The 12,612-nt window shown below is 39.8% G+C and overlaps 1 protein-coding gene across 1 annotated transcript in view; it reads left to right on the top strand.

The window, feature by feature from the left end:
* The window catches only part of CAMK4 (calcium/calmodulin dependent protein kinase IV), a 149,594-nt gene that overhangs the window by 94,277 nt on the left and 42,705 nt on the right, over nt 1–12,612 (top strand). The window lies entirely within an intron of this gene.

Genomic DNA, 12,612 nt, shown 5'->3' with positions numbered 1-12,612 from the left:
TTTGTCCTTGCAGTGGATCATTAACATGAGGAGGTATTAGGTCTTCATACAGAAACTGTTTTTATGAGACACGTCTAAAGAATTTAATGAGAAGTGTAGAATGGAATTTTAAAAGCACATAAGCATTTTTTGTTCAATTCCTTTTGAAATTGTTAAAGCAAATGGACTAAATAATGGACTAATCCATAAAGCTTCTAGGTCTGTCTGTTTTCTGTAATACCTGAATACCTGTAAGCCCAGCTCTAACTGGCCTACCAAGAATTAATCAAGCAACCAGAGTAGCACACAGAAAATTAATTCTGAATCTTCATGTCACAAACCATCATGAATATATCAGACATCTGTCATCCCAAGATCAGAGAAAATAACAAAAGCAGTACGCCACATTAATTTTGCCTTTTTTCATGAGTTTCCTTTCTGCTGTTTACATCTGATCTGGTGTTCCCAGACGGTGACTGTATTTGCCCTTAGTGGGAACAAATTACATTTTTTTCTCTCTTCTGCATTTTTGCCTTTACCATTATTCTTTCATTGTTCTTCAAGCTGGGAGATAGCTCCATTCATAAGATAAAAGGCTTGTACAAAACTAGGTCAAACCAGTGTTCATCCCTTTAGCTCTTCTGCTGTGCTGTTCAGAGCAGGTGGGGAGGTTTTTTGCTACCTGACATCTCAACACAGGGAGATGAGATGGAATCTTTTCATTCCTAAAGTTTCATTCCTAAAGAGGAGGTATTTGAGGGCACTTGGCATACCATTGTAATTTCTCTCATAAAATGAGTTGCATGCAGTGTGGTCTTCTTGCGTGCTTATTCTAGTAGCAGTTTTTCTTTTTTTTTTGGTAATGAATGTATTTCTGCACGCAGATATCCTGAGCCCAGATCTTCACTGGGTATCTTGCAGAATGAGTTATTGCTGTTTTGGTATCCAAGTAGTCCTCGAAAGATTGGTCACAAAAAGAATATTGCACATTTCTTTAAGAGATGTCTATTTTTTAGCTGGTCAAACTTCATAAAATTACACTGTGTCTTGGGGTGACCTTATGATGTGTATCCCATATGGCTGCCCTATGCCCAGAAATTAATTTTTGTGCCTTTTTATGCCTCTAAACTGAGCCTGAGAGGGGGAAGGAAAAGCTGAGCAAAACTTTTTCAAAGCAGTTTGCAGCTTGTTCAAGGTCACACAGAGAGAGCGACTTTTTTTCCAGCTGCGGCAGGGGAGCGAGGAAGCACCCGGCTTGCTGCTTTCCAGTCAGCATTTGGCCAGTTGTTTCAGTTTCTTTTTCTTCAGAGAGAGGCTGAGAGTTGAACTTTTTTTCCTTCCCTGGAATTTCGGATTTTCTCCCTTTTCTACTGGACTGCTTCAATATCAGAACACATTGGGAGGACTTTCCACCGGGCACAGAGGGCCTGGCCCTGGGCCAAGCCCCAGCTTCGAGGAGACCAAAGGGAGGACTCTAACGCTTTCCCAGGTTTTTTCTCCACAGCAAGAGATTTTATTATTTAGCATTTTTTTTCTTTTCCCATGTGTTTGTTAAATAAATAGTTTTTATCTCTTTCTCTTTCCTTAGAGGAAAATTTATTTTTTTCCGAACCTGGTGGGGGAGGGGTGGTGACCTGCCTTGTCTCAGAGGATGTATTTCTAAATTTGGCTAAACCAGTACACACCGTTTTGTTTTGGTTTTTTTTTTAATGTGTACTTTCAAAATCTTACATTTATCACTAAAAATAAATGCTCTTCCTTCTTACCTACTCTGCATTAGTGTCAAAGGGATAACTTTCTGCTTAGGGATTAAATTACTCTTTTCAATATATTTAAATTTGAAATTTTGTATAGCAGTTTAGTTTTTGTATTTAGGGTATTTACTAGCATACCTACAATATGTAGTTTTCAACTCATCCGTACGTCTCTAAATTAATTTCCCACCAAGTTTTACAATAATTTGTTTTCTTAGACTGCCCATTATCTTGTCTAGATAGGAACATTTTCCTGAAGTTATATGTGGGACTCCCTCCGTTTCTATTTTTTAATTTAAATTTTCAACCTCTTCAAGCTTCATTATAGATCTGAACCTCTGTTCAGTTCCTTGTCATCTTAAATTCACTGGGAGCATGCTGAACTCTCAGGATGATGGCAAAGCCTGAGGGCACTTAAGTAACTTGCAGGTTTGAGAGAGAAAATCTAGATTAAAGGTTTCTATTCATTTCAGAGAATTTTGATCTGTCCAATAATGAACTATATGTTAGCAGGCAAGATGTAGGTACTATGAACATGCAGCTTGCAGGTGCATTTTACAAACTCTGAGGCATTAGTGTGTCTGACAATTAGAGTTTAGGCCAAATGAGGTAATCTAAAGACAGGATGAGACTCAAGCGTATTGATTTAGATATTTGGGGGTTTTGGCATTCAAAGAAAACTGTACAAGAGATTGAGATTATGCAGAGGTTTCTGTCAAATTTCCGCACGTTCACGTGTCGGAGGAAAATAACTTTAAGGGATGGGACTATGCAATTACACGAATTTATTGTTTAAAATAACAAACGCATCAGTCGAGGCGTGAGATTTTACAACACCTCCGAGTAATGGGGACTAGTCACAAGATTTAGGGTTACATCATAATTTATAACTTTCTAATCCAAAAGATACTTAAAACGACACTTTGTTTTAGATTAGTGACCTATCACCTGTGGCACTTCTCACTGCAGTGCAGCTATGTCTTGACCAATAACTTCTCATGTCACGTACACACAGATGTCTCTCTTATACCATCTACATTCTTAACTTAAACTATATAAAATCACACTATTATATTTTAAAACCCTTCACCAAAACACCCAGTGTACAATTTTACTTATAAGAATACAAGCTTGTAATCCTTTTGCTTAAAGTCTATAAATCTCTGTCAATTAACTAGTCTCTTCCAGGGTGATAAATCAAAGCCTCCTTTAATTGCAGGAGTTTCTATTCCTCTGCCTCACCCTCCTTTCCTTTTTTCTATACAGTCATTGACTTAGTTCTTTCTGGAGATAGAGACAACAAATGGATTTTAGTTTTAGCCACCAGGTACAAGGTAAAATTAATTGAGGTGTATTTGTCACAGGCTTCTGAAATTCTGAGCAAGGCAAACGTGTTACATTATCAATACATACTTAGCAAGGGCTAAAAAGGCATGCCATAAAAAAGGATAAGAATTGGGAAGAAACCTGGAGCTCAGTTCTGTAGAAAATGAAGTTAAAATTCACAGAAGAGACTGGCAGGGCTGCCTAGGTATTACAACTGAGGATAAAGACTTGTCTAAAATAGTAGCAAAATTTGGGAATACTCCTTGTAGGAAGAAGAATCCTATGCTTGATTGAAGATATTGAAGAACTATTCACTTCATCTCTTTAGAAGATTTTGCAAAGGATTCTCATTTCAGCAGAAGAGGCATTTGAACCTTCAGATTTCTCCCCATTCACTGATGAATCCTGAGTGTTTTCCATCCTCCCTCTGGCAGTAGAGAGTGGCTTTCTGAGTCTGCTCCTGGCATAAGTGTTGTTATCCATAAGGATGAAGTTAAGAAAGAGCCGGTGTTCTGATCTAACAGATCAGAAAGCAGGTCTAACCCCTGCTTTTCTGATGGGGAAGGAAGGGGAAATGTAAAATTCTTCTGTTTGCTTGAAAGCGGAATTTCAGAAGCTTGCAGGTTTAGGCTGGATTCAGTGTGTGCTTTAACTGTGTGACTGTTACTAAGAGGAGAAATGTTTGATACTGTAAGAAGGAATTTGCTAAGGATTATGATGTTGTACTGTATTCCCTGACAGTATGGTCCACTTTGCCATTCCCATTCTAACACACAGGCTCACAGCCTGTTTAAATAGCATAAACACTACTTTAATAGTGGTCCTATTAGACTGCAGAATAAAGAGGTTCTAGCAATATTTCTAAAAAGGACTTCCATAATAAAACATGCCTCGTAAGCACAATAAATCCTGTATATCAAGGCAGAGTGTCAGACATAGAGGAGGAATGAAAATAGGGGAGAATCTATTGTTTGCTTGCATTGTATCTTATAATTGCAGTGAAGGCAGGCAAGGACTGATGGTTGGACTGATATCAGGATGTGTTTTCCAGGTCAATTACATTCATTCTTCCCTGAACTGGGAGCATTGCCATAGGCGTGGCATACAACTTAAGGACTTGTAGTAAGAAATAACAACATCTGTCCATCCTAAGGCATTCTTGTTGGGTTTTTATTAAATAAAAAATAATTTCTGTTTTATCTAGTCTGGGCACAAAATGTTTCTTTCTTCAAGATTTGTTTGTGAGGCTTGAAGGTGAATCCTTTTGGAGAAGGGTGGTTTAACACATCATGTACAGAGATGACTCCATGGAAGCTGGGAAATTTTCTTGGCCTCTTCTTCCATTTGGTGACAACATTTTAACAGGGGCTTCATCAGTGCCCTGGGACACTGTTCTGTCACACTGCTGTTAAGAACAAATAAGCATGTAGGTAAACTGTCAAGTTATGTAAGAAACCTATTGAAGTGCTGCCACTGCCTGGGAGAGAAATGCATTTCTGTTTCAAATGTGCTGTTTCTGAAGCAATGTTCAATAATGGTCCCATACACAGGATAATCTGCTTAGAGGGTGAAGGCATTTTTAATGAGTAGGTTCATAATTTTGCAAGCTTATATTTGATTGCTTTTCTTTTTTGTTGCAAACAGATTTTAAACTATTTTTTTCTTATCAATGTACTTAAATTGTGAGGAGGGTAACAGAATGGGATCTATTATCACACTAACTTGATTTATTAGCACCTTGATTCAGAATTATTTTATCAAAAACATTTTTTGAGATCTGTTTTCAGCTGAGTACAAAGTTCCTTTTGCAGCGCACCTACTGAAGAAGAGTTACAGTCAAAGGAGCCCAGCAATGCTACCATCAGCAATGAGGAAATGAGAGTATTGTATTTGCTATTATCACTAATAGAGGAAATGGAGTGAGCAGATTTACTGTATTACAGTTAATGTCCAGTGCAGCAAAAAGTCAGGGTCATATTTGCCTAATTGTTACTGTTTTATATTATGCTTTCATCTTAGTAAGCTGTCCTTCTCTTGTTTTGGAAACACGTCACTACAGTATTAATTTTGGAAAGTATTTGGAAATAACAATGAAAGTGACTAATTAGCACTTGTTTTAACTCTCAGCACACCACAAATACAATGCCAAATGAAGCTGTGTTTGAGTCAGTAGCTGCTACTTAGTCCAAGAGACTGACATTTGCAGGGAAATTGTTGTCTGAGAACTGACTGGGGACTCAAGGATTTGACCTTTTCCCAATTCATCTCAGGGAGATGGGAGATTTACCTGCACCTTCATTTATAAGACAGATTGTTGAAAATATTGTGTGAAGAGAGTGCTGACCCCGTCCAAAGGCTGGGTCTATCTGCCTGATTCACTGATTCTTGAGGCATTGTTTGATGATGGCCTGGATGTCTCCTTTAGAGGGGGAATAGCACAGGAAACAAGCTCTGTGAGAATCTGAGTCTTGTCTTTAGACAGCCACACATTGCTCTTCTGTACGTTACCCAGCACATTGTTAGCAATTAATAAGCACAAGAAAAGGAAGAAGACTACATTTGTCTCAGACCTTACACTGCTAATAGTCCTTTTATTAAAATAATTTTTATTGCATGTATTTTGCAAACTGTAATGCAGGTATAGGGCATCCAAGTACCTAAGGGATACACTGTACACTCTGCATCTCCAAAAAGTACATGTTGCTGTATGAGCCTGGCAGGGCTCTGAAGGCTTCTGAGCTGGAGAAGCTCCTAAAGCATCCTGAGATCCTCACATATTGTGTAGAAACAGTAAAAATTAGCAGCTGGATCCTACATAAAGAGTCAAGAAGAATTGATGAGAACTGAGGAGGTATCAGTAATTGCCCTAGAGAAAAATACCAAAGCAGAAAACCACCCAGCTGTGCATGAAAAGATAGAGGAGAATTGTTAACTGGCACTGCAGGAGTGCCACCAGTAACTGCTGCCCTTCATCTTGATAAAGTTATAGTGGTGTGGACACATATTACAGTATTTCACTAAGGACTGAAAGCCATCTGGTTAAATGTTACATTAAATTCCCTAAAACCTCTCTGAGGTTTGAAAAAATGTAGAGTTTTAATGAATTTTACAGAATCCTGTGTAGTGAGAAAGGCCTGAAAACATCTGTGTATAAGCCTTCCCCCATCCCCTGGTCCCTGCAGTAGGCTACCAGGCAGAAAATTGCTTACCCAAGGAACTGGCACAAAACAGAAGCACCTTTGTAGAAGTCACTGCTTTATCCCCAAAAAGATTTACTGAAGCCTAAGGAAATCCTTTTATCCAGCCCTCCAGGACTGTGTTTTTCTGTTTCCTAAGCCAACTGTGCTTGTAGGACAGGCAAGGGCAGTCTTGTCTCCTTGTGTCTTCCTGTTCATGCATCAGTTAATGATGGTAAGGAATAAAGACACATTGATTTCAGTAGCAAATTACAGGGGAACCTGTGAAATGACGGACAGCTGCCAAAAAATTACTCAGTAGTATTATTATAGCCTTATGCAATTTTGCATCTCAGATTTCATAGTACTAGACTGACTAAGATATCAGCCTCTTAGCGAGACAACTGTTCGCAAAACTGCATTTTTTTCATTAGGTTGTATGGAAACTTATTAGAACCCTCACGCCTATGATTTGAAAAAAATGCTAAGAGAATTTCTGCCCTCTTTGGGGGAGATTCCGGACATGCCAAGGAGTTGTCACAAATGAAGATTGACTGGCACTGATCCCTCTTAAACAGGCAATGTAAAAATTTATCAGTCATTGTTTCAGTTCAGTGGCTCTATTTCTGTGGCCCGGATAGCATGAGTGAATCAAGACTCCTCATTTAATCTCCCAAGATTCCTAACTGATCCTCTGAAACGTAAGCAACTGTGGATAGTTTGAACTCGCAATGACCCTGGTTTTCTCCGTTTTCATTTACTCTTTCCTGATGATTTTTATGTCTCTGAGTGACTGGTTTGCATGATGTTGTTACACTATTTTGTTGGCATGTGTAGAATGCTTTCTGAAGCCTTTTACCTTCACTTTTATTGTTTCTATCAAAAAATCCAGGGAGTGCCTAGACTTTAAATTTCATGCAGTCCTTCTTTTCAGTTGAACTTTACACAGACTTCTGTGTTGGAAGAGCCAAACCCTAGCAGAGGTGAATATTGAAGCCAGTGTTTTCAGGAATCAGCACCACCCCACACTTACCACTTCATTAGATACGAGTGCATGGTGGTGCATTTTACTTCATGAGCTAGAAACAATGAGATCTGATACTTATAAGAAACAGGGTGTCTCCTTCGTTCAGGTAGTTGGTGATCAGGGCTTTCTTCAAGAGATGTGTTAGATGGTGCCTGAATGAAGCACCATGAATGGTAGTTCGATTTCTGGACACTGACAGATTTGACTGTTTGGTGAACAGTGCTGGATGGGAGGATTTTGTTGTATTTTCTGCCACAAGTTCTTGTGCAATAGTAAGGATAGGCAACAGCTGGAGTGTAAACAAACAGTATATTTCATTATTGAAATGTGCTTTTCCAAATACTCTGCTCAGCTGAGTCCATCTGATAAGCAGCAATAGCAGAAATTCAGCATGCTGTCTGTCAGGAAGTAAACATATGAACCTTCTATTTAATGTGTTTTAAAATTACTTCATTTTACCATTGTGGTTTCCTGACTATAACATATTACCATACTTTGTAATTATTACCACACTTTATGGTAATAAAATATGACAATTCTGAATTATATTTTAGTGAGCAAAACCTAACAACTGTAGAGCTAGGTATAATAAATTACAGGGTTGCAAATTGGCCCTTTTCCTTGCATCTGACTGTGCCTGCTTCACTGGGGTTCTTATATCTTTCTGTGTAACACATTGATGCATTTTTTTTATAAGAAACTTGGAAAAGCATGCAATAAAATCTGTTAAAATTATGTCCTTCATTTAAAAATCAAGATTTAATCTAAAACTCCATAAAGATTTGATAATATGTGGTATGGAACATTGTTGCCAACAAAAAAGTCAGCATGGTTTTCTGTGCAGTTACAACTGCCCTGGAATAAGTTTGCACTTGTGACTGTCTGGAAGGATGAATAATTGAACAAACTCAAAAAAGAGAAACTTGACAACTCCATGTCTCTCATAAATAAGAGTTCTTTCTTCCTGAGTCCTGAGAGGGTGCTTCATTAAAGTGTCTTTAGTTTGAGCACCACATGAGCATTCAGATATATATGGATCAAGTATCTTGTCTTGTAGCATTTTCCTTGATGATGGGACTAAAAAGATCTCTTCTGCTGGCTGCCTGATTTGTTCCACCTAGTGAGAGAGATGGTTGGTTACATGTTAGTTTCTTGTAAAATGTATTTGAAGTTATTCAATAGTATAAAAAATTATTAGTTGGAGGGAGAAGACTGACTCCTTACATCTTCTTCCTAAAGAAAGAAAGGGTGGAAGACAAAAATAATGCAGCAGATGTCCTCAAGAGGAGATCTGTGCAATCAGGTTTTACCTCCCGTATTTTTTTCATCTCAATCCTAGGTTTTGCTTCTGAGACCCTCCCTCTGATTTTGTTTCTCATTGGAAATCCAGAGTAGGGAAGATCAACAAGCAGGCAAGTGCTGGTTCACTGCTGCAGGAAGACAATGTACTACAGATATCTCAGCTCTGTGCCTGGTGAGAACTGACAGCTGCTTGGTGCAAAGACACCTTCTTCACCTCAGAGAGCGTCTTCCACCTCTCAGTGGCTGCTTCTTCTTCAGGTTTACAGGGCTCCCACCACCATGTGCAGGAGCAGAGGGAGGTTCCTGCCCTGCTCCTGCCAGTGCAGATGCTGTTACAGATGTGCATGGGCCAGGGTCTGCCAGCATCTTTGCCTCCTGTGCAGGGACTGAGGGTTCCCCTTCATGCCAGGTGCTTTCCACAACTCCCATTCTCCAAATAGGGCAGCAAAGCAGTGCCATTTACTCTACACCCAGATTTGCTATATTTATTTTGTAAATCAAGTGTTCTGCTGTTCACAGGCCCATTGGTAAATCAAACAGATGAACCTAAGCCAGGGGTTTTTTATAGGAACTACAAAGTTTCAGACAAAATACTCCTAACAAATCAGAGATTATCTCACTATTTTGAAGGATTCAACTGCTTTTCTGAGAAAGCATAACTCCTTGCAGTAATTTTGAATGTATGGTTGTCTAGAAGGGCAAACCAGCCAAAAGACAAGTTAATAAAGCCACAAATAAAATTAAAAGTTTCAGTTTCTAGTAAGCTTTGAATTCTCTAATCAGATAGTGTGAAGAAAAATCTGGTAACATGTAGAGAAACCAACTTAAAGACAAAATCTGATATATTTTGCTTTTAAGTACCTGTGTTGTCACTGAAATTTGCAGCAAGGATAAGATCCAGTATGTCACTTGAATATAAAATGACCATTTCCAGCCATATATCTTTTGCAATTGTTTCCATGTGAGACTGAAGGATAGCTCCTGTGTTGGGTTGTCACTAGTGTTATCAGTGGAGGTGTTCCAGCGACCACTTTCCTAAGCTTAACTACAAAGTAGGGGTCTGTGAAGGATCCCCTGCTTACTCAGGTACAGACCTTCTTCCTTTCCAGACTTGCTGCATTTTCCCCTTCTCTGCTAATCCTAAGGAAGCAGACGGAAGCAGTTATGCCTGAGCAGATCCTTGAGCACGTGTTTCAGGAATGCACGAAAGATTTCAATAGTTCTGTTTTAGTCATAAAGAAGAAATGTTTAAATAACACGATAAGGGTGCTTTCCAAACTATCAGATAAAATAAGTGGAAGAGTGATATAGTTGGGTTAACATTGCTGCAAGGGGACTGGTTGGTAAATAGAAATTGAAATAGCCAGCACAACGTGTCTCTTTTGCAGGTCTTTTTGAGGTCTGTTGCAGGTAACCCAGTAATCTGAGTTCAGATCACACATTGGGACTGTTCCATGGTGCACCTGTGCTCTGTGGCTCACATCACACCTCAGGCTTTGGAGGTGATGGGCAGCAGCCTGGCATTGGAAGGGTGGCCTTTGCTCCTGTGTTCCCACTGCCACATAGATGTGCAAGACATAGCCTTGGGCTGCACAGCTCCCCATGCTCCTGCCTGTGCCAGCTTCCTCAAAAACCCAAATGCCAGTGATGGCTGGATTTAGATCTGTAACTCAGATAATGCTGTCTTTCCCAGAAGGCCTCTAATGTATAAAAGCAAAGGTTCATGAAATGCTGTCACCCTTCAGGTTTGATGTACTCAATACGATGTTACACAGAATGGGCATACAGCTCTTTGAAAGTAAATTATTCATCCCTTACTATATTACTATTTTACTTACTGTTCTTCCTGGACTTTATTTTCCGTGACCTTTTCTCTTTATTGTTTCTTTATAATTTCTTAGAATTGTTTGCTTTCTGCATGAAATACAGACCAATGTATCTAAATGGTGAAAAGTCATGGACCAGTTCATAGTTTTCTGTCAGTCTTCAACTTGGCTGATATGCTTAAAATCACAGAGCTGATGTCTTTGATCTAGGCTAAAGAAGTGAGGGCTTTGGTGGATCGATGCCGCGTTTGTCCCTGCTGGGTCCCTCATGGACCGCTCAGGTGGCACTCTCCTGGCACCTACATGTGCACACAACCTCACCTTCACAGGTGGTTGCGAACAGCCACTCACACACCCAGTCTGTGCACGAACCGGAGGCAGAGAGGTGAGAGGAGTTCTCTGCATGCAATTCTGAGGCGTTTAATGGCAACACACCCAAAGGGAACAGAGGCAAGAAAGAACCACCAAACCAAAAGCCCATGCCAGTTTTATCCTGAAAACTGCCAAAGGCGGGCAGAGCATCCAAAACCAATGGTCTGAGGGCTCGGGGGCAGAGGCAAGGTTGAATGGCATAACAGGGGCCAATGGGAAAAGGGATAGGAGGGGGGGAGGGCCAGTGACCAGCAGGATCTAGACAGAGGGAGAACGTTCTAGCTCAGTATTTTAAGAAGAGAGCACTTTTAGAGCAGCTTGGGGGGTGTAAAGTGGGCTTAGCCACTGCAATACTAGGCAAAGAAAATTAAATTCTTTAATATGGCAGGGCACAGCTAAGCAAAAGAAAAGAGGTAGTCACTGGGCTTTTGTTTTCAAACACTAGCAATCTACCTTGGAGAGCTGAGTTTTGTTACAGAGCTGTGTACAATGTGTTGTACACTTGGCAAGGGCCTTTGGCTGAAATCCTTTCATGCAGCTTTGGACATATAAGAAGAAATGACATGAGACAAATAAGGCTGATCATTAGGCATCCCTGCTGGACCTCCCACCAGCTACCACAAGAACAAACCCCTTCATCACAGACCTTCCCTAAAGACCAGCTAAAATGATCTCTGACACAGCCCCCATCAAAATTCTCATCTGCAGACAGAACTGATGAAAAAAACCTGAGAACCCTTCAAATATGAGACCCTTAAGACCCCGCAAGAGCCTACTCATCAAAAATGTTGAATGAAAAGCACTGGGTATCCAGAAGGCCATGTGTGCCTTCCAGCAGGGACTGCAGACATGTTCATCACTGCCTTCTTGACTATTTCTTGTTCTCCTGCTGCAGCATGATCTTGGTTTGTTACCATTGCAGTGCTCAGGGGGAGTGCCCAGTTTTTTGTGATTAGAAAAAGCAGTTTGTATTTTGTCAGTATTCTGAGCTCTAAATTGCATATGGGGAAGGAGGTTATCTTCCAGGACAGGGAGATAGAATCCTTCACTACTCTTTGAGGAGTGTCAGAGACCACAGAGACCTTCTCTGTCATTCCTCCTGTAATCCTATTAATTCAGCTGCATTCATACCTTTGGATTGATCAATAAATGCAAAAGAATGAAGGATGGGAGGCCATAAATCCTCTCCAGTTCTTAGATGTCCAGTCCCTTCCTCACAATGTCCAGCATAGCAGTAGAGAGTTGCAAAGAAACATGTCTACAGTGTTGGGAGGTCAAGAATCCAGCTCTGAGCCCCTCCCTGGATGCAAAGTTTTCTGCTGAAACAAAACTGAATGTAGCTTTATGCCTGTTGTCCTTCCCTCCCAATGCAGGTATAAGCCCCTAAGGTTATTTAGATTTGTACAGCAATTATTCACATGAGATTTGAGAATAAGCTGTAGCATCTGGCATGCTGTAGTTTCTTCATCTGCTAAAAATTTTATTCACTCTGAATTTCAAACCTAAATGGGTAAGATTTATTTCAAATACAAAAGAGTGAAATATTCAAGCAAGATTTGTGCGATATTTGGCAATGGAGATAATTTTAAATGTACAACATTTCATGATAATTCAATTAAAGGTTTGCTGTTTCTGTAATGACATGGACATATGGGAATTTACCAGAATAAGCGCTGATATTCCTTCTGTGGTTCATCTAAATAATGATTTACCAATGTGCAGAATGTCAGAGAATGTGGTGAGATAGTTCTGAAATCCTCTGTGCTTTTCTTAATACCTGTCCCTGGAAAATATAATGTACATCCTTCCTAACTTAGGGAGAAGGTTATGTTTTGTAAAGTGAGACATTT

The sequence above is a fragment of the Corvus hawaiiensis genome, chromosome Z (genome assembly GCF_020740725.1).
Source record: "Corvus hawaiiensis isolate bCorHaw1 chromosome Z, bCorHaw1.pri.cur, whole genome shotgun sequence".
NCBI lineage: Eukaryota > Metazoa > Chordata > Aves > Passeriformes > Corvidae > Corvus > Corvus hawaiiensis.
Note: the sequence above shows the minus strand (reverse complement) of the source record. Positions and strands in the feature narration are given on the sequence as shown.